Genomic DNA, 24,669 nt, shown 5'->3' on the forward strand with positions numbered 1-24,669 from the left:
TACCAACTAATATGTCTTTCTTCCAATAGAGACAGAAGGAAGTGAGAATCTCAGAAGGGTTTTCTTTTGTCTGCCTGCAGTTTCAGGATGATTACCAGCTATGCCCATATTTTGAAAGATCTTTTATTTTGTGATTGCCTCTTTTTAGCAATAATGCTTATTATCCTATTATGCCATTTGTTTCACTTGGGATGCTCAGGTGGTAAAAACATACACACATACATGCAAACACAAAGCGTTTCCTATTTACAACAATGGAAAAGATCATTCTGTTTGAACTCTGGGGTCATTTCTGTGCTTCTTTTCATTTGAATTCTTTAAGGCTGGACCTGGTTCCCAAGTTCTTTACATTATGATGCTGATATCTCTTTATTTAGATTTTTAAAGATCTTTATAAGCATTCACATATGGTATCTCATTTGATCTTTGTATCAAGGTATTCTACAGCGGGTGCTTGATCTGGAGTTTTAATTCTGATTCAGATATTTATGCTCATTGCGTGACTTTGGACAGGTCAGGTTGCCTCTCTGTGCCTCAGTTTCCTTCTTTGTATAATGGAGATAATAATAGCCCCTCCCTCACAGGATTGTTGTGAGAATAAAAAGAGATAACGTGTAAAGTACTTTGTACACCATAAATGTTATATGAATGATATCTACCAACAATGAACCTTGAACTTTTTGAGGAGTTGGGGGAGGCAGATAGGAAGATCTAAAGGTGTAATTTCATTCAATCTTGGTTTTAAAGTTTCTTCACCAATGCAGGTTGGTGATTATTCTGGATTTCTTATTCCTTGAACTTTTATGTATTTTTATTTGGAGACTTAAAAAAAATCACTACTCAAGGGGGTTCAATTGGTTCTCAGAAGTCCCTTCCAGCTTTAAAATCATTTGACTGTATTCTCTAGGTCTTTTGCATTTTCATACTTGACTTCCATTTTATGATGGAGAAAAGGATGAGAGAGGGGAAGAAGTCCTGGCCTTGGAGTTATGAGGTAGCCAGTTTCTAACTATGCTTCAATCATTTGCTCATTGAATGTTTCCAGGCCAAATTCTCTCTGAACTTCAGGTTCCTCATCTGTAAAATGGAAATAAGAGTGCTTATATTACTAATCCTTTGGGGGAGATGTGAGGATCAAATGAGATGTAATACAGTAGTACTTTGCAGGCAGCAGGAGGCTTCTGATTGGTCTTTCTGCCTCCACTTTGGTTCATATCCTTCAGTGTTGTTAGATTACCTCTTAGATTATCTTCAATTTATACTGGATATCTCAGCTCTGCTCTACACTTAAGTGGATCCATCTAAGACCATCTTGTCACTGCCCTCATTCTATTCTCAGGGAGAACAGAGAGTTCTTCATTGAGCTTTTGCAGTCTGCTTCAAAGACCACCTTTAGTGAGAGTGAGAAAGGATTTAGTGAGGGCCATTGCTTCAGAATTAAAAGTTAAAGACTGATAAGGGTATACAGCTGGTGGGAGGGACTAAGGACTTTAGACAATTCTTCTAATACAGTTTAAAGTTTTAATCAAGTCAGGTAAACACCACTCTCTGGCACGGGTCTGGGATTCACTGAGACCCCAGTGGTAACAACAGTTCCTTGGCTTGAAAGACATCTTGTGGACTTTAGAGTACTACAACAAGTGTCTATAAACACACATATGCACATACACACACATACATTTTGTTGATTTTTATGGATATATGTGTGTATATTATATCTATCTCTATACCTATGTATATATATATACATATATACATATATGTATATATATATATATATATATATATACATTTATATTGTGTATATACACCAGTGGCTATGGATATGTCTATATGTACAGATATCTAGCTATACATGCCTACACATAGCCATATCCATCTATATCTATATCTATATCCAATCTATATCTGTGTAGACACTTACAGACACATATAATTTACAGCTGGAAGGAACCTTAGAAATCAAGTCTGGCCCTATTATTTCTCAGATGAGGGAGTCTAGACCTAGAGAGATTTAGTCAGTTGTTTAAATCATGTTGTCATTTAGTTATGGGTTCTAGGAACTAGTGCAACTGAGTCACCTACGACAGAATATAAATCTTTTGAGGGCTTGGATTGTGTCCAGGATAGTATAGTGCAATGAATGCTCCTTGGATTAAATTGAAGGTTATTTACTGGGATGTTGTCGAGACAATTCATTTTCAGACATAAGTTGAGCTGTCTTTTCTAATTCTGAATTCCATATTCCCCTAAATCCAAGTCTAGGTCAACTCTTAAGTCCCTAATAGTTCTTATATATCTTTATAATCTTTTGATTGTATTAGGTGACTGATTGGTAATCATTAGCTAAGACAAACTCTAAAATCCTTATATAGGCAATTGAAAAAATATGTGACTTTACTCCAAGACCTTACCCTGTGCCTGTGCATTCCCCCCTCCCCAATTTTCCCACTCCTCTTACTTAAGTCCTTTCACACTCCTTTACTGACTGCAGTCCTGGGGTGCTGGCCTCCCACAAGATACTCTCTAGAGTAGGCATTTTCTCTAGCTGTTCCCCAGGTCTAGAATGCTCTCCCTTAAGTAATTTGGAATTACACTTAAAGGGCAACAAAATCTACATACCCTTTGTTGCAGCAATACCACTACTGGGTCTATACTCTGAAGAGATGATGCAAAAGGGCAAAAACATCATTTGTAAAAAAATATTCATAGCAACCCTGTTTGTGGTGGCAAAGAATTGGAAATCAAGTAAATGTCCTTCAATTGAGGAATGGCTTAGCAAACTGTGGTATATGTATGTGATGGAACATTATTGTTTTATTAGAAATCAGGAGGGATGGGAATTCAGAGAAGCCTGGAGGGATGGATTTGCATGAACTGATGCTGAACGAGATGAGCAGAGCCAGAAGTACATCCTAACAGCAACACGGGGGTGATGATCAACCTTAATGGACTTGCTCATTTCATCAGTGCAGCAGAGACAATTTTAGGGTATCTGCGATGTAGAATACCATTTGTATCCAAAGAAAGAATTGTAGAGTTTGAACAAAGATCAAAGACAATTACCTTCATTTAAAAAAAGTTATCTTATTATGTAATTTTGCTATCTCTTATATTTTATTTTTTCCTTAAGGATGTGATTTCTCTCTCAGCACATTCAATTTTGATCAATGTATAGTAAGAAAACAATGTAAAGACTATCAGACTGCCTTCTATGGGGGGTGGGGGAGGGAAGCAAGAATAGGGGGAAAATTGTAGAATTCAAAAAAACAATTAGAAAATAAAATAGAATACCCTTCTTTCTCATTCTCTTCCTCTGGATTCCCTGGCTTCCTAGCTAAAATCCTATCTTTTTGAAGAAGCCTTTCCAGAGTTCCCTTACTTCTCATGCCTTCCTCTATTAATCATCTCTAATTTATCATGCATATCCTTAGTTTGTATGTAGTTTTTTGGCTTTTATTTTTTTTGCCTTACTTCTTCCTTATTACACTATGAACTCACTGAGAACAGGGACTTTCTTTGAATTCTCAGCACTTAGTGTAATCCTGGGACATAATAGGCACTTAATAAATGTTTAGTGATGATTCAAGGTGATACAGTGTCTCCTATATTTTAAGTGTTCTTAAAAAACTGCACGTCCTCTTATTTTCAAGGAATCCTGCTTTTGTTGAATCTGCTCTCCCTACTGGACTTACTGTAAACTCCATAGAGGCAAGACATCTTCAAGAACCTTTGCTCCTTTCCTGAAATCTGACCCAACTCATTGCACACAGTGGACACTTAATAAATATGGATTTCAAGCTAGAGAGGCTTTTTTGGGGGTGGAGGTTCCCCAAATGGGAAGAGAACTCTCTAGGGGAGAATTCTCCCATCTGCTTCAGTTCCAAGAACCCTACTGCTGACAAATTACAGCCTTGGCTGCCATAGCACAAAAGTGCATGGGGTTACAAAAATAAGGGAGTTTTGCAAATGAGCACTGTAATTTCCTTAAAATGAGGGTGAAAAAGAAATGTAGCCTAACCACCAAGAACTTGGATTTTTTCACATAGTCAAATGTTGTTTCCTTTTAAAGAGTACAAATGTACCTTTTGGGGAGTCATTATTTATTACCATTAGCAAAATAATCTATATTTGTCCCCCATACAGATAAAGTCCTATTTTTCTAAATAGTCCAACTTTTTTTCAGGTAGTGTATTTTTATAAAGAGTTTTGTAAACTCTTTGGGTTTCAAATGAAAATGAAGTTAAGGTAAACAAATGCCCCCTAGTGATGCAATTTTGTGTCCTTTGGTAACTGGGTTAAGAGTTGATATGTTGGGGCGGCTAGGTGGCGTAGTGGATAAAGTACCGGCCTTGGAGTCAGGAGTACTTGGGTTCAAATCCGGTCTCAGACACTTAATAATTACCTAGCTGTGTGGCCTTGGGTGAGCCACTTAACCCCATTATTGCCTTGCAAAAACCTAAAAAAAAAGTTGATATGTTCTAGTGAAAAGGACATAGGATTTGGAAATCAAAGACCTGGATTTGGATCATGCTTCTGTTACTGCCTGGGTGATATTGGCACACCTGGTGAGTCTCTATTTCCTCATTTGTATAATTGAGGGTGTTAGACTTCTGAAGTCCCTTCCTTCTCCACATACTGTGTTCTTATATTTAGATTACCTAAATGGTGTTTTCCTCTCTACATCAACCTTTATAATAATCCCTTTCTTTCCTTCCCTTTTTTTTGCAGAAATGAAGGTCCATGAGTGTGGATCTCTGTATTTGGGGTCAGGGTCAGGAGTGGTGTTGGTTAATTTTTCTTACTGGGCTAAGTGCCCATGTGTGTATGTGTTCTAAGTGGGGTTAGGATGAGGGAAGGAGGAAAGAGGTGTAGATAAAGAAATGAAGATGATTTAAAAACAAAGGAAATGGATAGAAAAAGGGACCAGTGAATTCAGAGGCAGTTCCTCTGTTGCTTAGTCTTGAGTTGAGAAGTTAAATGATTTGCCTATGATTGCTGAACCAGTATGTGTCAGAGGTGAAATTTAAGAAATGAAATTTCTTTTTAAAAAAAATCCAAAAGATTAATAAAAATTTAAATTTGAAAAGGAAAAATTATAAATTCCTTTATTGATAGTTTTCAAATATGTATATGGGCATATATATGGATAAAGTGATATCTATGACTTTATCTCTCTATATATGTATCTATGTATACACACACATTCTTTTTTTTTTTTTAGATTTTTGCAAGGCAAATGGGGTTAAGTGGCTCGCCCAAGGCCACACAGCTAGGTAATTATTAAGTGTGTAAGACCGGATTTGAACCCAGGTACTCCTGACTCCAAGGCCGGTGCTTTATCTACTGCACCACCTAGCCGCCCCTATACACACACATTCTTGACACATTAGCAAGGGAAAGAAATAAGCATTTATTAATTGCCAACTATGTGTCCATGTTAGATGTTTTACAACTATATCATTTGATCTTCTCAATAAAACTGTGGGGTAGGTTATTGATAATTTAAAAATGTGTATATTAACATATATATAGATATATTTATATCTATATATGTATCGATGTATACACACACACACACACACACACACACACACACACATACCCATACTATTCATTCCCATTTTATAGTTGAGAAAACTGAGGCAGACTGATGTTAAGTGACTTGCCACACAATTAGTTTCAGGGGTTAGATTTGAATTCAGATCTTCTTGTCTCCAGATCACTGCAACAATCTCATAGCCTTATTAACCCCTTGACCTAAAAACAAACCCAAAACTCAATTATTCTTGATATACCTCCCATCAGAATGGGATCATCTAATTCAGCTTTTCCGGGTATGATACTCTTTTCAATTTTATCAGTTGTATTGGTTATGGGATTGATATAAACCATGTTGACAGTATGAATTCTGTGGTTATTTAAGCATGACTAGGCAGCTGCATCCCTGGAACCTTGCTTACTAATGGCCACCAGAGATGAAATACTGGCTTACTAGGCTGCTCTTATTCTTCTGAGTATAGCTGAAAATTCTGATGCTGAAATAAATGAGCTTTTTGGTGGGAGCAGTAATGAAGTTCTAGGAGTGAGTTGTTAAAAAATGTTCACCAAATGCAAAAGGAAGACACCTTGAGGGAAATGATAATTTTAGTCCTCTTGGTAAAGTAGGATGAGCCCCTTGGGAGAAATAGACCAGGAAGAAAATGATAGGAAAGTCGTCCATAGTAGATGCTCTGGAAGTCTCCTAATGGAAGGGCTATTCAGAGTCATCACACTCCAATGGATCTTTGACCATGTTGGACATTGCCTTTCTTTCCAGAAGGGAATTTTTAACAGACTAATAATGTTTGAAATAGAGAAAATATTTGGATAGATCATTTAATCCTTTTTAGAAGATTTCTTTTATAGTGAAGTTATTCAGGAAGAACTTTCCAAGTCTTTCCCATATTATCCTATTTCCTTGTCACTGTTTCTTTCATTTTGTTATTTTATGAATGCAGCACACATATCCAGAAACTAGGAGGATAGTTTAACTTTCCAGAACACAGGGTTTTTCCTAGTGTAGCAGCACAGTAAAGAGAGTTGACTCTTGAAGTTGATATTTGTTCGAATGTCACTTCTTATACTTCATAGCTATATGACCCATATGAGCAAGATATTGAAGTTCCTTGGGCTTTCATTGCCTCATCTTTAAAAATCAAAGGGTTGGGTTTATTGACCTTTGAGCTTTAGGTTTGAATCCTGTGGTTCTCTGATCTTATACAGAAGAGCTACTATGATTACCCTAAAATAAGGGTAAAACAGTAATTCCTGGACTTTGTTGGCAGTTATGTCTAACTCTTCATGAGCACATTTGGGGTTTTCTTGGCAGAGAAGTTGCAGTGGTTTGTCATTTCCTTCTCCAGCTCCTTTTACAGATAAGGAAACTGAGGTAAATGGTGATTAAGTGACTTGCCCAGGATTACATAGCTAGTAAGTATCTGAGGCCAGATTTGAACTCATGAAGATGAGTCTTCCAGACTTCAAGCCTGGTAGTCTGCATTCTATGTACTATGTCACCTAGTTATTTCCTTCTGCTTGAAATTCCAAATGTACCTTTTTGAAAGCTTATTATTAGTTAACTGTTAGTAAAAGTGACATGTTTGCCACTTTATACCCATAGAATATTATTTCTCTGAATAGCATGACTTCTTTTTTATATACTGTTTTCTTTTTTAATTGTTATTTCTTTTTTTTACATTCTTTTCTTTTTAAATTTTGAGTTCCAGATTCTTTCCCTCCTTCCCAACCCTCCCTTACCCACTGATAAGGCAAACAATATGATGCCAATTATACATGAGAAATTATGCAAAACATATTTCCATTTTAACCATTTTGGGAAAAAAAGAGAGAGAAAATTCTATATCAATTTGCACTCAGAGCTCATCAGTTCTCTCTGGAGGTAGGTTGCATTTCTTAATCAAGAGTCCTTTGGAGTTTTAGAATGGAATGGAATAGGCACCTAACACACAGGCTAACGTTCTTATTTCCAGGTATTCCTTTAGAAAGGTTTCTGATGATCCTATTTTTATTAATTTTATTAATTATCTTTTAGGTCATGAAGAATACATGACCAGAAAATGAATATATTATATTCTGTTATATATATTATAAAGTCCAGTTAGGATCTTACATCCAAAACTTGAAGGGAACTTAGAGACTGGTTCATTCCAATACTTTCATTTTACAAATGAAGAAACAAATGACACCCAAGTCACTGAGAAGCAATTGCTCAAAATCACACAGATAGTAAGTGGTAGAAGCAGAGTTTGAACCTGGAACCTCTGACTCCAGACCCATGTGTGCTCTATTCTTTGGCCTTAGGTTTCAAAACCCTTCAACCAACCTTTGTAGATTCACCTCACAGTATTCCTTTTTTTTCTTGTCATCATTGGGTTTTTTCCCTTTTTTTCCAGATTTTATTTTTAATTCCAAATTATCTCCCTCCCTTGATCCCTCCCCTACTCATTGAGAAGGCAAGAAATATATACAATACCATTACAGAGATGAAGTTATACAAAACATATTTCCACATTAACCATATTGTTGGGGGAGGGAGGAAAGTAGAAAAATAAAGTATGAAAATCTGCTTCAGTCCATATTCAGAGTTCATCATTCTGCTCTCTGGAAGTGGATAGCATTTTTCATCATGAGTCCTTTAGAATCATGAATTTTTGTATTGATCAGAGTAGCTAAGTTTTTCATAGTTGAGCATCATTTCGTATTGCTGTTATACTGTTCTTGCTCACTTCATTTTGCATTAGTTCGTATAAGTCTTTTTAGGTTTTTCTGAAACCTTCCCCCTCATTATTTCTTATAGCATGATAGCATTCTTTCACAATCATATACCACAATTTATTCAACTATTCCCCAACTGCTGGGCATCACTTCACTTTCCACTTCTTTGACACCACAAAAAAATGTTGCTATACTTCTCACAGTAGTCCCCTTAACACACTCTGATTCCAGAAAACTGGTCTAATTGCCTTGTCTGGAATTCATCTCATACTTTTCTACTTCTGGGACTCCTTAATCATGACTCATATATATCATCTGTATCACCATCCTTTGAAATTTTATCCATCCTTAAAATCCCAGCTCACATGCCACTTCCAAGAATGCCAGATTTAGAAGCAGTGATTTGGACATTTCAGACCTTGGGTATCTCTGACTTGTGTTTTTGAAAAAGTCATTTGGGTAACATCTCAGAGATCTTCTAGGCCACCTCCCTTATTTAACAGATAAAGCAAGTGAGGTCTGGAGAGATAACATAATTTTTCCAGTCACACAAGTGGTAAGGAGCAATTCTGGGTTCTAAACTCAGATACCATGATCCCAAATTTAGAACACTTTTCCTTGTACTCCTTTATTTATTGAGCCCTCAATTTCTTCACCTATAAAATATTGGGGTATGACTGTATAGCCTCTGAGGTTCCTTCCATCTTTTATTTGATGATTCTGGGTGCTAACAACCTCTGGGCTTATGGAGTCTTCTCTGATCTGCCCACCCAAAGTGAGGCCTTCTTCCCAGGACTTCTCTCTGCCTCTCTCTCTCCCCATTGACCCCACTCTCCCACTCTTTTTTCCCTCCTTCTGCCCCTCCATTCCTCTTCTTCCTCCTTTCCCTATCTCTCTCCCTTCTCTTCATGAAGAACTTCATCAGTGCAGATCCCTACCTTCTCTGTAACTTATCCACTTAGCATCCTCAGAGAAATTATTTTCTCAGGATCCCATCTCTATACTAGGTCAGAAGTAGAAACTGACTGAACGTCCTTCTGACTCTGAAGCATGCTCTCATATACTTTGACTTCATATGATATTCACTTAAGTTAGCCCCAGTGATTTGATGGAAATACCTTACTGAGGATTACTATCTGTCATTTCTCCCCTTTCAGCACCTAACCCTGTGCTTTTCTCATAGAAGAAAAACCCATTTTATTGATTGATTGATTGATTGATTTGAATAGATGAATCCCAGATTGACAAACTGTAGGCCACGCTAATTAAAGGACTGCAGGCTGTTCTTTGATAGATTATCAGTTGTAGAAAATGACAGTATTCTTCCATTATCTGAATTTTCACTGACCCATTTCCCCTACCCCCCCTTTTATCTTCCATTAACTAATTGTCCGGTGATACAATTATTTACTTACATTGGAAACATCTGTTTTTTTCTGTGCCAATATTTTAAAATGATTGTTCTGTTCGATGTCCTTAATGGAGGAACAAAACAAACATTTCCTTTTGGCACATTGAGTTCATATAGCAAATTTTTATAGCTATTCACAGGACAGGAGGAGAGAATGAGGAAGGACAAGGAAGTTAATCACTTCCATTTATTACAGTTCTAGGAATGTGAAGGTTGGGGACAGAAAAGCAGTGAGGGAAGTCATAGTCTTCAGTGTTGATTCAGTTGTGTCTAAGTTGATTGGATCTCCATTCTATTTGATTAAAAACCATGAAAACTCATTGCAAATGAGTAGTTTAGTATTAAAATCAAGTGGATTTTATAAAAAGTACCTATTTCTAATCACTTAGGTTTAAAATATTTGGATGAATCATAGATGAAATGAATCTGGAAGAGGTCTTAGAGATCATTTAATCCAACACCCCCATTTTATAGATGAGGAAACTGAGGCCTAGAGAAATTAATTGTCTTACTCAACAGATGTCTCATATCAGTAATGTATGTGTCTGGTTGACTTTGTTCAATTAATTACCAAACATTTGCTAAATGTTTATTTATTAAATGACCTGTTTGCCATTCTTAACTTTTTTCTCTTCCTCATACCTTCCATGCAATCAGTTGTTGAGAGTCACTGAGTCTGTGGTCACATCACTTCTTACATCTCCCTTCTCTTTAATTGCAGCCACCATCTTAGTCCATAAATCCTATTTGATTTCTTTCTTCTCCAATCTATCCTTTACATTACTGCCAAATGGACATTCTACAAGCAAAGATCTGACTGTGTCATCCCCAGCTCAAAACTATCCAGTGTCTTCTTTGTATCTTTTTTTGATCTAATACCAACTCCTTTGTTTTAGTCTAGTCTGTTCCGTTCTGGAAACAGAAGTTGATTCTATACTACCAGTGCTTTAAGAAAAGGTCTACTAATTGATTGTCCCCTCCATGTTCCTTCCTATATGAAAAGATGGCATTCCCAAACCACTATTTTTATATATGAATGGGCAGGGCCTATCTCTCTTATTTATGTCTTCAGTGCTTAGCAAACCCATAGTCATCATGTACTTCTCATTAAAAGACTTTCATTATCTGGTTCTAGAACAGGTGGATATTACAGTTGATAGAGTGCCAGACCTGGAGTCAGGAAGACCTTAGTTCAAATCCAGCCTCAGAAACTTATTAGCTGTGTGACCCTAAGTCATTTTGCCCTGTTTGCCTCAGTTTCCTCATCTGTAAAATGAACTGGAGAAGGAGATGACAAATCACTACTGTATCTTTGCCAAATAGGGTCATGAAGCATTGGACATGATCAAAACAACTGAACAACAGAGTTGAGTTCTGGCTTACCTTTTGAGACTTACTATAATTTTTTCTCTTTCCCCTACCTACTCTATGATGTAATTAAGCCAGTTTTTTTGCTTTTGTTTATACATAACATTCGATATCTCTGTGGCTCTTGATAACTAGAATAACCTATATCACCATTGTCTTTTAATATCTGTACTCCTTATTAAGCTCTTTCATAAAGCCTTTCTCATTTCTTCAGCTACTGCTATCCAAAATTACTTTATATTAACTTGTGAGAATTTATATTTAATGAGGTTAGAGAATTCGTAGAGAGCTAGCCTCAAAGACAGGAAGATCTGAGCTTTTATACTTGCTGGTTTTGTAACCCTGGGCAAGTCACTAAACCCCTAAGAGACATAAGCAACTCTAAGATTAAGGTGCAGAGAAAGTGCTGATCTGAATTAGTAGAGAAAACTTTATCAAAGAAGAGTTCTTTTTGTCAAATGAATCAAAAGTCCACTTCTTTATTTTTTATTTACTTATCTGTATGCATATCATTTCCCATCAATTGAGTAGAAGTACCTTGAAGGCAGATTTCCTTCATTTTTGTTTTCCTATCTCTATTTCTTATGCTAAGAATAGCACAGTTCCTGGTGCATATTAGAGACTTAATAAATAATTATTGATTGATTGAGTGATTCAACAAGCAAATCATACACACTGCTCCACGTTATCTGAGGGGCTCTAGATGGCTGTTGAGATACTTACCCTAGGAGTCTATAAATCCTTGCTTATTTACCCCTCCTATAGAACTGTCCTTTTCACCTGAGTTGTTGTCCAAACTCCTCTGACCATAAGTTGTGATGGCTCTAATGTGATTGGTACTTGTTCCTTAAGATCTATAGCCAGAGAAAGACCATGAACATCATCACTGTACCCTGGCATTCAGAGAACAGAAAGAACAGTGTAATCATACCCCAACTAAGCCCTGGGGGACTTTCCACAACCTGGTTCCCCTTCAATTCCTTGTAGATCTTTTCTAAATATATTTCAGTCTTTATAATCCTTATGGTTTCAGAAATATGCTAGCTTCCCTATACTCATAGATCTTGCTGATAGTCACACTAGAAATGCTTTCCTGCTCTCCTTTACCAATTGCTTCTAGAATTTCCTCTTTGGTGATGGAGGGCACTCATGGGGCAAAGATTGCCAAGGTATTGTGGCCCCAAACTTCTCATTTTACAGAAGGAACCAAGACTCAGGGAGTTAATTGTCTTGCCCAAGGTCACAGAGATGATCAATAGCAGAGCCCAGATTTGTCCCCAGGGTCTTTTTTATGTTTTCCATCACTGACTGTTCCAAAGGAGAGGCCCAGTTCCCATGCTGTACCTCTAGCTTGTTCCAATATTAGAAGTAACTTTGAAAGTCTCAGAACTCTGATTAATATAAAAAATAGAGGACCAACTATCTAGAGGTGATAGATTGAATATATAGAATGAGATTAGACATTTTTGAATGTGACTAGTGTGAGAATTTGTTTTGCTTAATCCTTTCCTCTTCGTCATTTTCCTGTATTGCTTGGGCTGCATGTACAGTGGTTACCTTTAGGCCCAATCCCTATACTGATCATATTGGTGGAAGATAATGGAATGGTCACCCTGTCAGCTTTAGGTCTACTGAAGCTCAGAACCCCAGAACTCAAGGCATCCACCAGTTTCAGCTTCTTCATTTGCAGATTATAGATATATGCAACCATCTCAGTTCATTAATATTTTTTACAAAAGCTATTAAACTTAGTGATTTTATTCAATTAATCAATCAACAAGCATTTATTAATCCCCTACTTTGTGACAGGTTTTGCACTGGAATCTGGGAAGACAGATATAATAAATCAAACAATCCCTCAATATGAAGAGTAGGCAGAAAATATAAATGTGCAAACAGGGCTTAGGTAAATCAAATGGATAAGTATGTTTATCTGAGTGGGCAGTGAACAATGAATTGACTAATAGGGAGGATATAGGAAAAAATAGATCTTTAGTAGTAGAGGAAGAGCCTAGAAATCATTAAAAAATTTTATAAATTTTAAAGGAAATTTTATATTAAAATATTATTTGTGAATATCAAAAATTTTAAATCAGTCATTTAGTATGAAACAGCACTTTTTTATTAAATGAAAAATTAATGTGCATAGTAACACTTAATAAATTCTTTTCTTCCTTTTTTCACTTTTTTATTTTTTCAATTACATGTAAAGAAAGTTTTCAATATTTATTTTTATAAGATTGAATTCCAAATTTTCTCCCTTCCTCCTTTTCCTTTCCCCCTAGGACAGCATGCAGTCTATAGGTTATACATTTAACAATCTTATTAGACATATTTCAGAACAAAAGGGGAAAACCATGAGAAGGAAAAAACAAAAACAACCCCCAAAATGAAAATGTATGCTTCTATCTACATTCAGTCTCCAACAGTTCTTTCTCTGGATGTGGATGACATTTTTTATCATGAGTCTTTTGGAAATGTCTTTGGTCATTGTATTACTGAGAAGAGCTAAATCTGTTATTATAGTCTATTATTACACATTGTTGCTGTTACTGTATACATTGTTTTCCTGGTTCTGCTCACTTCACTCAGCATCAGTTCATGTAAGGTTTTTCTGAAATTTGCCTCCTCATCATTTCTCATAGTACAATATTCCATTACATTCAAATGGCCCAACTTGTTCAACCTTTACCCAACTAATGGGTAGTTACTAATGGGAAGCCCCTTATTTTCCAATTTTTTACCACCACAAAAAGAACTGCTATAAATAATTGTTTAAGTTGGGTTCTTTTTCCTTTTTTTTTTATGACCTATTTGGGTTTTAGACTTAGTGGTATTTTTGTTGGACCAAAGGGTATGCTCAGTTTTATAGTTCTTTGGGCATAGTTCCAAATCTCTTCAGAATGATACAACAGGACACTGGTGTCCCAGTTTTCCTACATTCCCTCCAACATTTATCAATTTTATTTTTCTGTCATAGTAACAAATCTGCTAAGTTAAGGTTAGAGTTGTTTTAATTTGCATTTCTCTTATCAGTAGTGATTTAGAGCATTTTTTTTTCATTGATTATAGATAGCTTTAAATTCTTCATATCCAGAGAAAGGACTGATGGAGACTGAATGTAGATAGAAGCATACATTTTCATTTTGGGGGTTGTATTTGTTTTTTCTTTCTCATGGTTTTCCTTTTTTGTTATGAAATATGTTTAACAAGATTGTATATGTATAACCTACAGATTTCAAGCTGTCTTGGGGGGGGAAGGAAAAGGAGGAAAGGAGAAAATTTAGAACTCTCATTCCTCATATGAACATGCCTGTTCATATTCTTTAACCCTATTTCAGTTGGGGAATAACTTGTAGCTTTATAATTTTGACTCAGTCTCTATATATTTGAGAAATAGGATCAATAGGACATTGGCTGTAAAAGTTTCTAATTTGGGTTGCCTTAGTTTTGTTTGTGCAAAGCTTTTAAATTTAATGTAATCAAAATTATTCATTTTACATTTTATAATGCTCTCTATTTCTTACTTGATTATAAATTATGCTCATCTTTATAGATCTTACAGGTATACTATTCTTTGCTCTCCTCATTTGCTTATGGCATCACCCTTTATTTTTAAATCAGGTGCTCCCTTTGACTTTAACTTGATATGTGGTGTAAAAGATTGGTCTATATCTCATTTGTATCATACTATTTTCAATTTTCCTAGGAGTTATTGTCAAATAGTGAATTCTTAGGGCTTATCAAATAAAAGATTACTATATTTATTTACTCCTGTATCTTGTCTAACTTTTTTCCACTGATTCACCACTCTCTTAGCCAGTACCAAATGGTTTTGATGATTGCTGCTTTATAATATACTTTTAAATCTGGTTCTACTGCTACTTTCTTTGTTTATTTTTATTAATTCCCTTGTTATTTTTGACTTTTTGTTATCTTTTTTTCTACTTCTATGATGTTATTTTTGTTAGTTTGGTAAAATTAATTTAGATAGATTATATTACCTCAGCCTACTTTGTAGCAATTGATATTTTTTTCAGTTTAGTTCTAATTTTATTTGTGTGACAAGTGTTTTGTAATTATATTCATATAGTTCCCAGGTTTGTCTTAGAAGGTAGACTTCTCAAATATTTTCTATTGTTTACAGTGATTTTAAATGGAATTTCTCTTTCTATCTCCTCTGCTGGACTTTGCTGGTAATATATGGAAATACTGATGATTTATGTGGGTTTATTTTATATCCTATGACTTTGCTAAAGTTATTTCAATTATTCATTTTTAGTTGATTCTCTAGAGTTCTCTAAAATGGCATCATACCATCTGCAAAGAGTGACAGTTTTGTTTCTTTATTGCCTATTCTAATTCCTTCAATTTCTTTTTCTTCTCTTATTACTAAAACTAAAATTTCTAGTACAGTACTGAATAATAGCAGTGATAACATGCATCCTTATTTCACCTCTTGTCCTACTGGTAAAGCTTCTAGTTTATTGCCATTGCATATAAAGTTTGCTGATGGTTTTAGATAGATACTACTTATGATTTAAAGTAAAACTATTTATTTCTATGCTCTCTAGTGTTTATAATAGGAATGGGTACTATATTTTGTCAAAAGCTTTTTCTGCATCTTATTCTATTAGTTTTGTTATTGATAAAGCTAATTATACGGATAGTTTTCTTAATATTAGAACCAGTCCTACATTCCTGATATAAATCCCATCTGGTCATAATGTATTATTCTCATGACAAATTCCTGTAATATCCATTAGGGAAATTAGCTTATAATTTTCTTTCTCTGTTTTGACTTTTCCTAGTTTAGGTATATGCACTATATTTGTGCAATAAAAGGAATTTCGTAGAACTCCTTCTTTGCCTAGTTTTCTAAAAAGTTTACATAGTATTGGAATTAATTGTTCTTCAAATGTTTGGTAGAATTCACTTGTAAATCCATCTGGCCCTGGAGATTTTTTCTTAGGGAGTTATTGATAGCTTGTTCAATTTCTTTTTCTGAAATTTAAATATTTTGTTTCCTCTTCTCAATCCAGGAAATTTATATTTTTGCAACTATTCATCCATTTCACTTAGACTGTCAGATTTATTGGCATATGGTTGGGCAAAATATCTCTGGATTATTACTGTAATTTCCTTTCTATTGGTGGTGAATTTCCTTTTTCATTTTTCAGACTGATAATTTAGTTTTCTTCCTTTTTCATTTTTAAACAAATTAACCAAGAAATTTTTTTTTGTATAAAACCAACTCTTAGTTTTGTTTTTTATTTCAATAGTTTTCTTTCAATTTTATGGTTCTCTTCTTGATTTTCCAAATTTCTAATTTGGTATTTAATTGAGAATTTTTAATTTGTTCTTTATCTAACTTTTAAAGTTGCATGCCCAATTCATTGATCTTGTCTTTTTCTGTTTTATTCATGTAAGTATTTAGAGACATAAAATTTCTACTAAGACCTGCTTTGGCTGCATCTCATAAATTTTGGTATTTTCTCTCATCATTGTCATTCTCTTTGATGAAATTATCGTTTATGTGATTTGTGTTTTTTGACCCATTCATTCTTTAAGATTAGGTTATTTAGTTTACAATTAATTATTAATCTATGTTTCCATGACCATTTATTACATGTCATTTTTATTGCATCATGATTGGAAAAGGATGCATTTAATATTTCTGCTTTTCTGCATTTGATTGTGAGGTTTTTGTGCCCTAAAAATAGTCAGGTTTTGTGTCAGTGTCATGTGCCACTGAGAATAATATATATTACTTTCTGTCTCCATTCAGTTTTATTCAGAGATCTGTCATATCTAACTTTTCTAAAATTCTATTTACCTCTTTAATTTCCTTTTTGTTTATTGTGTGGTTAGATTTATCTAATTCTGAGAGAGTGAGGTTGAGGTTCCTCTTCTAGTATAGTTTTACTCTCAGTTTCTTCCTGTAACTGACATTATTCTCCAAGAATCTGGATGTTTTACTGTTTTTGTGTATAAATGTTTAGGATTGATATACTTCATTGTCTATGATACTTTTTAACACGTTGCAGTTACTATCCTTATCTCTTTTAATTAAATCTATTCTTGTTTATGCTTTGTCCAAGATCAGGACTGCTACTTTGCTTTTTTAAATAAGCTGAAGCATAATTTATTCTACTCCAATCTTTTACCTTTATTCTTTGTGCATCTCTCTGTTTCAAATATGTTTCTTGCAAATAATATGTAGAATTCTGATTTTTAATCTGCTCTGTGTTATGTTTACATTTTATGAGACTTCATCATGTTTATATTCATAGTTATTATTACTTTGTATTTCCTTCTATCCTATTTTCCCTACCCCACATTTATACTTTTTCTCTCTCATTTTGCCCTGTCCCTGCTCACCAGTGTTTTGCTTCTGACAAGCTCCCTCAATCCATCCTACCTTCTCTCAGCCCCCTTCCATTTTCTTTTCTCCTTTCTCATCTACTTCTACTCTCCCTTCTATCAGTACCCCCCCTTTCTTTCTTTCTTCCCCTCCCACTTCCCTATATGGTGAAATAAATTTCTATAGCCAAGTGAGTGTATGTGTTATTCTCTCTTTAAATCAGCTCTAAGAAGAGGAAGTTAAAACAATGTTCACTCCCTCCCTTCTTTCCCTTTAATGAAATAGGTATTTTGAGTCTCTTCATGTGATGTAATTTACCCTATTCTGTCTCCCTCTTTCCTCTTCTCAGTGCAATTCTTTTTTTTAAACCCCTTAATTTTTTTATGTCATCACATCAAAATCAACTTATATCCATTTCCATTGTTTCTGTATACTCCAACTACCCTAATAAGAGATGCATTTCTCAAGAGTTACAAGTGTCATCTTCCCTTGTAGGGATACAAACAATTTAAACTTATTGAATGATGTTTTTTCCCGTTTGCCTTTTTTGTATTTCTCCTGAGTTTTGTATTTGTATTTGATCTTTTCATTAGGAAAGTTTGAAAGTTCTTTATTTCATTAAATTTCCATCTTTTTCCCTGAAAGATATAATTTTTCTGGGTAGTTGATTCTTGGTTGTAAAACAAATTCCTTTGCCTTCCATAATATCATATCCCATGCCCTCTGAGTCTTTAATGAAAAAGCTTCTGAGTCCTGTGTAATCCAGACTGTGCCTCCTTGATATTTGAATTGTTTTTTTTCTGGCTGCTTGCAGTATTTTCTCTTTGACTTGATAATTATAGAGTTTAGGAACTGAAGTTTTCATTATTACAAATAGCTTTAATTTCTTTTCCTAATTTTTCTTCTACCTTTTTAAATTTGATTTTTAAAGTCTTTTTAAAGTTCTTCCAAGAAAACCTTTGCGTTTGAGACCAATTCATATAACCCTTTGAGGCTTTGTATTTAAGTCTCTTGATGTTGTTCTTCCTTGAGTTTGTGCTTTGCTCTCTTCTGTCAACATAGTAATTTTCTATGGTCAGGGATCTTTCTGTTTTTTTGCTCATTTTTTAGCCTATTTTGTGACTTTTAAAGCTGAGTTCTGCTTCTGAGGCATAGGGGACATTGTCCCAGATTTCTTGTATGGGGCCAAAGGTCTGGTCACTGGCCTTCTGTACTGGACCCTCAGGTGCTGATGATTTGCCCACTTGGCCTAGTTGTGCCTATTATGCTGGGGTCCTAGGGCTGGCAGTTTGCTTTCTGCACTGGAGCTGAAGGCCTCACTGCTGACCTGCTCTGCTAGGGTAAAGGGACCTTGAATACAGACCTGTGCTTTGACTAAGAGCCTCCCACTGACTTGCTGGGACACTGTCTGCTTTGGGCTGTGCTTTCCTTTTATCCAAATGAGACAGACCTTTCTTGAAGTCTTTCTGAGTTATTGGAAATAATTGGAATTCTGGAAAATTGCTTCACAAAAATTGTTTTTTTTGTAGGTTCTGTTGCTATACAGAATCAGTTTAGAAGCTTGATTTAACATTGTTTCTGAGGGAAACTGGAGAGAGCTCAAGGCATTTCCGGATTTTTCTCTGCCTTCTTGGATCCACCACCCTCAGCCTCCTCTCTTTCCCCTTTTCTGACTTGCTGGCTATAGCTTTCTTTCCCTCCTCACTTTCCTCCCCCTCTTCTCTTCTTTATCCTTCCTTTCCTTTCCACCCTCACTTCTCTCTACATCTGAAATATTAGCAAAAAAAGATAGGGCCAGTAGATGGATGACTGATAACCTAATAGTTGGTATATTCACAATTGGTTATTAAGAGAAGTCCAGGCTGACCAGGGTAATCTTTGTGGCCAGCTTCATGAAAGGAAATTATTTTGTTCTTTTTCAACCTGTCCCTTGGTGCCAGTATAGGGACTAAATTGGTCTGACACAGTATGGTGTATCTTGAGTTCTTATATTATGTTCTTATTTCAAGTAAAAAAAAAAAGGAAAGTGAGACAGTTTATCCCCAGGCACAGATATATTCCAAGCCAATATAAAAGATGGCACTATGATCTCAGAAGAAACAGTACAGAGTCTTGCTTCAGTTCAAACAAATTTTCATTCTATAGAGCATAATACTTTTCCAAATGCTCCTTTTTTTGTTAGTGAAGAGAGCATTGTATTTGGAGTCCTAACTTCAGCTCCCAGTTTTTACACTTAAATGACCTTATGTCTCTCCAGCATAAGGGAAGAACATTAACTCAGCTGGATTTAGAAGATCCTGATTCCGACTACCTGGTAATCTTGGACAATTTATCTAAAGTCCCTTGGCCTCAGTTTCCTCATCTAAAAAATGGGGGGAGGACCATGAGATCTTTTCCAGCTCAGGATCTATGATGTTCCTTTCCTCAATTGAATTTAATTCAACAGACATTTATTAAGTATTTATTCTATGTAAGATACTCTGGTAGGTTCTGGGAATAATGAAACCCACTCTTTTCTTTAATAATATGTTCTCCTTCCTGCTATAACAGGCAACTAGGAAAGCAGGAAAGGGCTTTGTGCCATTGGGCTAGTAATGAAAAGCACACTGGATTTTTATTCAGCTGACTCAGATTAAAATCCCAGCCCATACTGCAGAGAGTTGTATAAGCCAGGTGGGGAATTTGTATTCTATCCCAGAGGCCATAGGAAGCTTGTGAAGATTTTTAGTGGGGTAGTGATATTTTCAGAATTCTCTTTAAGAATATTTCTTGGGGGCAGTTGAGTATAGAATAGATTGGAGAGGAGAGAGACTAGAAACAGGGAGACCAGTTGGGAGGCTGCTGCTATAGTGGTCATGTCAGGGGAGAGGAGGGGAAAGATGCTTAGAACAATGGATTGGATAGGGAGGACTAGAGAGAAGGAAGAGTTAAGGATGATTCTAATATCTTAAACATGGGTATACAGGAAGATGATGGTGCCCTCAACAAGAATAAAGGTTTGAAAAAACATAAACTCTGTGTGTGTGTGTGTGTGTGTGTGTGTGTGTGTGTGTGTTTAAGGGGATAATGGATTATATTTTACATATATTGAGTTTGAATAGTCTGTGTGAAATCCAGGTGGAGATGTTCAGCAAGGCAGTTGCTGATGCAGGGTTGAAATTCAGAAAAAAAAGATTAAGGTTAAATAATATATATTTGGAAGTCATGTAAGTAGATAATTCTACTTTAGGAGAGTTGATGACATCACTAAGAGAGGATATAGAGAGAAGGGACCCTGAATAGCTTTTTAGCCATAACTCATATTTAGGGGGCTGGAATGGACAGTTTATCAGAGATAAAAATGGTCAAAAAGAGAGAAAAGAGAGTGTTTTAAGTAAGAGAGGAGATGGTCATGGTATCCCAAGCTGTAAGAATGTCAAATTGGGTGAAGACTGAGAAATGATGGGCAGATTGAGCACTTAGAGATAAAACTCGTAAGAACTGTTTTACTTGGGAAGTTGGATCAGAAGCTAGATATAATGATTTGAAAAGTGAACCCCTGGTTCATCATTAACTGTCTCTTGACTCATCATCCAGGCTGCCTCTTCTCTCCCCTGAGTAAGATACTATATCAAATACTTCCCTTTAAACAATGAAATCCTATCCAAATGAAAGCCCAAGTTTCCTCATTTGTAAAATGGTGATAATAATTGTATGATGTATAAACTGTATAATAATCCTTAAAACCTTGTTGTGAGGGTCAAATAATATAATGTATGTAAAGTGATTTAACAGATCAATCAACCAGCATTTATTAACATAGTAGACACACCTACCATGTATCAGGTAATATTAGTCAAGGAGCACACAGATGCAAGGAGATGGTCCCTGTTCTTGAGGAGCTTCCATACTATAAGGAGGGTGGTGAGGAAACAGATCCATGAGTAAATATGTATAGAATATTGCAAATTGAATAAATATAAATAAAAATTCAGAGGTAATTTGGGAGGGTATTAGTAACTGAGTTGATCAGGAAAGGCTTCCTGATGCTGAAACTCAGTCTTTGATTCTTAATGCATTCTTTTTTATAAATGTTTTTATTATTATAACTTTTTTATCATATGTGAGTATATAAATTTATTGTAATACATTTTATTAATGAAAGACAATCAGTAGGAAAGGAGTCAGGTTAAATACTTAAGGATCTTGGATCCTAACTCTAGTCCTAGAAGAGATCTTCAGGACCATTGGATTCAACTCCTTCATTTTTCAGATAAGCAATTACAGTGATTGCTCAGGTCATCTAAGTAGAGAGTGTTTGAAATGGTAATCCAGTCTCCCTGACTCCAAATCCCATTCCCTATTCCATGAAACGTATAAAATTTTGTTTCATTTTACTTTCTGACTGACAAACACAAAGAAGGCAACATGATAAGGAAGAAATTGGGGCAGGGAGAAGTATACAAATTGAGAATATGGGAGATATGGGAACTATTTTGGGGGGCATGTGGCAAATGTACATAAGAAAAGAAATGAGGAATGACCAAGAATAAAGTAGAGTGTGGTCACAAAGTCAGTTAAGACATAAGTCAATGGTGTTCTCAAAGAAAATCTAATTCATAGAGAAAAGGAGAGAACCATTTGTTAAAAACTCTCCAGGATCTGACCCTTCTTTGTGAACTGTTTTCAATTCTTTTAGATTTTAAAAATCAGCTCACTATTATTCTAACTTCTCATATTCAGGTTGACTACATCTGCATTTGGAGGTATTAGCTTGCCCTCTCTTAACCTTTGTCCTCCTTCCCAAGTATTCTAGGTTGTTTACCTGAGTCAGATACACAATGTGATTCACCCACAATCCCAACCAAGAGGCAGTGCTAGGATTTGGACTTGTGCTCAAAGTTCTCTTAGGCCTAGGACCTGGTTATATGGGCCCATTTTCCCTAGATTATTATTCTGGGGTTAGCAATCAATTGTTCTCTTTCTCCACTGAAGACCCAAAAAGAGGAAATAGATGTGAACTCTATAATACAAGGGACTTAACAATCAAAAGCAGGATTTAGGATTTTTTAAAAAAAGATCAGTTGAATGCAAGAACTTTCCAACAGGGAGGTCTGTTAGCTAATTGTATATGGAGTTCAGGTGGGTTATGCAATATTTATTTGGAACTCTTGAGTATTTGGTCCAGTACTGAAATCTGGAGGCAGAGGAATGGCCTAATTGACCCATGCAATGTATCTGAAAATTTGTGTCCATGAAAAAGAAATGAATATCCATTGTTGAACTGAATTGTAGGAGACTAAAATAGTCAGCTTTATGAGTTATCGATTTATATAGTTCAAAAAGCTTTGAGCTACAATTTCCTGTACTTCCTCCTCACCCAACTGAGCCACTTAGATAAGAAGGTGTAAGGTAGAGAACTGACCTCTGCCCAGGTGAATAAAATTTCTTGCATCGATGGAAACCACTGGCATTCTGGGTCATATTTTTTTTTTTGGTAGCAAGAGGTGGAGCCTCTCAGAGGTGGTGGTAACAACTCATTTGACTAGGAAGTCCTTCAGCCCCCCCCCCCCCCCCAAATCCCAGAGTTGGACTCCCATGACCACTGTTGTATGCATTGATGTAAGACAGTGGTGGATTGAAAGAACATTGTGAAGTCAGAAGCCCTGGCTTCACATCCCATCTCTATATGATCTGGGGCAAATTACTTAACATCTCCAGATGTTCTTCTGTAAAGCAAGGCATTGTAACTAGATGGTCTGGGGTCCTTTGAACTCTCCGCCGCTGAGCTTATGATCTTTAGGAATATACCTTTAAAAGCTTCCATTTGACCTCTTTCATTTTCTTCCTAGGCCAAGGAACTTGATAGTCATTTTATAACTCCAAGACTGGGAGCCAGCAAGCTCTGCTTGTACTTGTATCCTTACTATTGTTTAGTGAATATTGTTTTGGGGAATTCAGAAGGCTGGAACCTGAAGCGTCTGAAGGGAGAAGAGGTGAGGAATTAAGCCCATTACGTAAATTCATTTAGGAAACTGGAGGGAGACAGGATGAGACAACTGTAGGGCAGGCAAGCTGGGAGAAGCTCATAAACAACTCCTTCCCTGCTCACTTTTTGCTGCGAGAGCTATGTTTAACCAGGGTGATCACATGGCCCCTTTGAATTGGACAGGCATGTTCTGCTAGATCTTCACTGTGATGTCAGCTGGAGCAAGAGCCACTGGCTTGGATGTTGTTTGTTCTTTGGTTTTGTTTTGGAAAGGGAGGAAGGCTGGTAGTGGTCTTGGAAATAGAGATGGATGTGGATGTGCTGGGAGTACTGAGAAGGCAGGGATAGGGACCAAAGAACTGGGACATGGGGTGGGGGTCCTGGTTGGTGGCTGGGACTGAAAGTGTTGCATCTTGGGAAGTAGGGCCTCCTGGCATTCTGCTTTTCGGGAATCAGACAACTACCCCATCTTAACTTTACGAATTCCTTTACGAATTCTTCAATAAGATAAATCGAATATAATCAGTTTTCTGAAGTGAAAAAGGGAAAGTAAGCTTTGTTATGAAGTATATCAGGAAAACTTTTCTAATCAGAACAGGAGATAATATCAAAATGAAGTTAAAATTTTCCTCTCTTTAAAGACCAGGTTCTGAAATATCTTTTTTCTCCTCCTCCTTATTTCTTGTTCTCTTTTTCTCCATCCTTCCTTCTCTTTTTCTTTCTCCTTTCTTTTTCATTCTTTCTCTGAATTTTCTCTTTCTCTTTTGCTATTTTTCTCCCTGTCTTCTCCCCTCCTCCCCTAGTCTTCATTCACCTCTTTCTCCCTTCTCCCTCCCTTTCCCCCTAAAGCCTCTGCACACAGATTTTTTTTTTTTAAAAACTTTTGTACCTAGGGTATTTCCAAGTTTAGGGGTACCACCCTGCTGCCACCTTATCTTTGTAAACAAGGGTGAGTCTTGCTTCTTCCTAGAAAATCACTGAGGATATAAATCAGATTCCAACTGAATAAAAATCAGTAGGTCAAAGTGGATGCTTTTAAAAAACAAATTAACCAAAAGTAGTATGCCTATCAAACTTACTGTAGAATCTCAATTCAGATTCTTTTAAAAGAAGTCAGTTAATTTTCCAGTGGATTCTTCTTTTCAGAGAGCTTTCAAATATCTAATTCTCTGGGAAATGGGATATCGATAGCTAGATATTGAGGAATTTTTCCCTGAGCAAGAAAGTCAGAAAGAATGAAATGACTCTTTTTCCCTCTCTTCTATCTTGTCTCCTCCATCA

General features: G+C 35.9%; 1 protein-coding gene and 1 long non-coding RNA gene across 4 annotated transcripts in view; one reads left to right on the forward strand and one right to left on the reverse strand.

The window, feature by feature from the left end:
* Positions 1 to 24,669, forward strand: part of CRADD (CARD and death domain containing adaptor protein) — a 211,642-nt gene that overhangs the window by 31,844 nt on the left and 155,129 nt on the right. The gene's annotated exons all lie outside the window — the stretch shown is intronic.
* On the reverse strand, positions 9,853 to 22,959 carry LOC141515205 (uncharacterized). The gene is made up of 4 exons (XR_012476248.1): positions 22,825 to 22,959; positions 21,236 to 21,309; positions 11,780 to 11,910; positions 9,853 to 9,980 (listed from the first exon to the last, which is right to left on the reverse strand). It is a non-coding gene; the product is annotated as an uncharacterized LOC141515205 (long non-coding RNA).

The sequence above is a fragment of the Macrotis lagotis genome, chromosome 2 (assembly GCF_037893015.1).
Source record: "Macrotis lagotis isolate mMagLag1 chromosome 2, bilby.v1.9.chrom.fasta, whole genome shotgun sequence".
Lineage (NCBI taxonomy): Eukaryota > Metazoa > Chordata > Mammalia > Peramelemorphia > Peramelidae > Macrotis > Macrotis lagotis.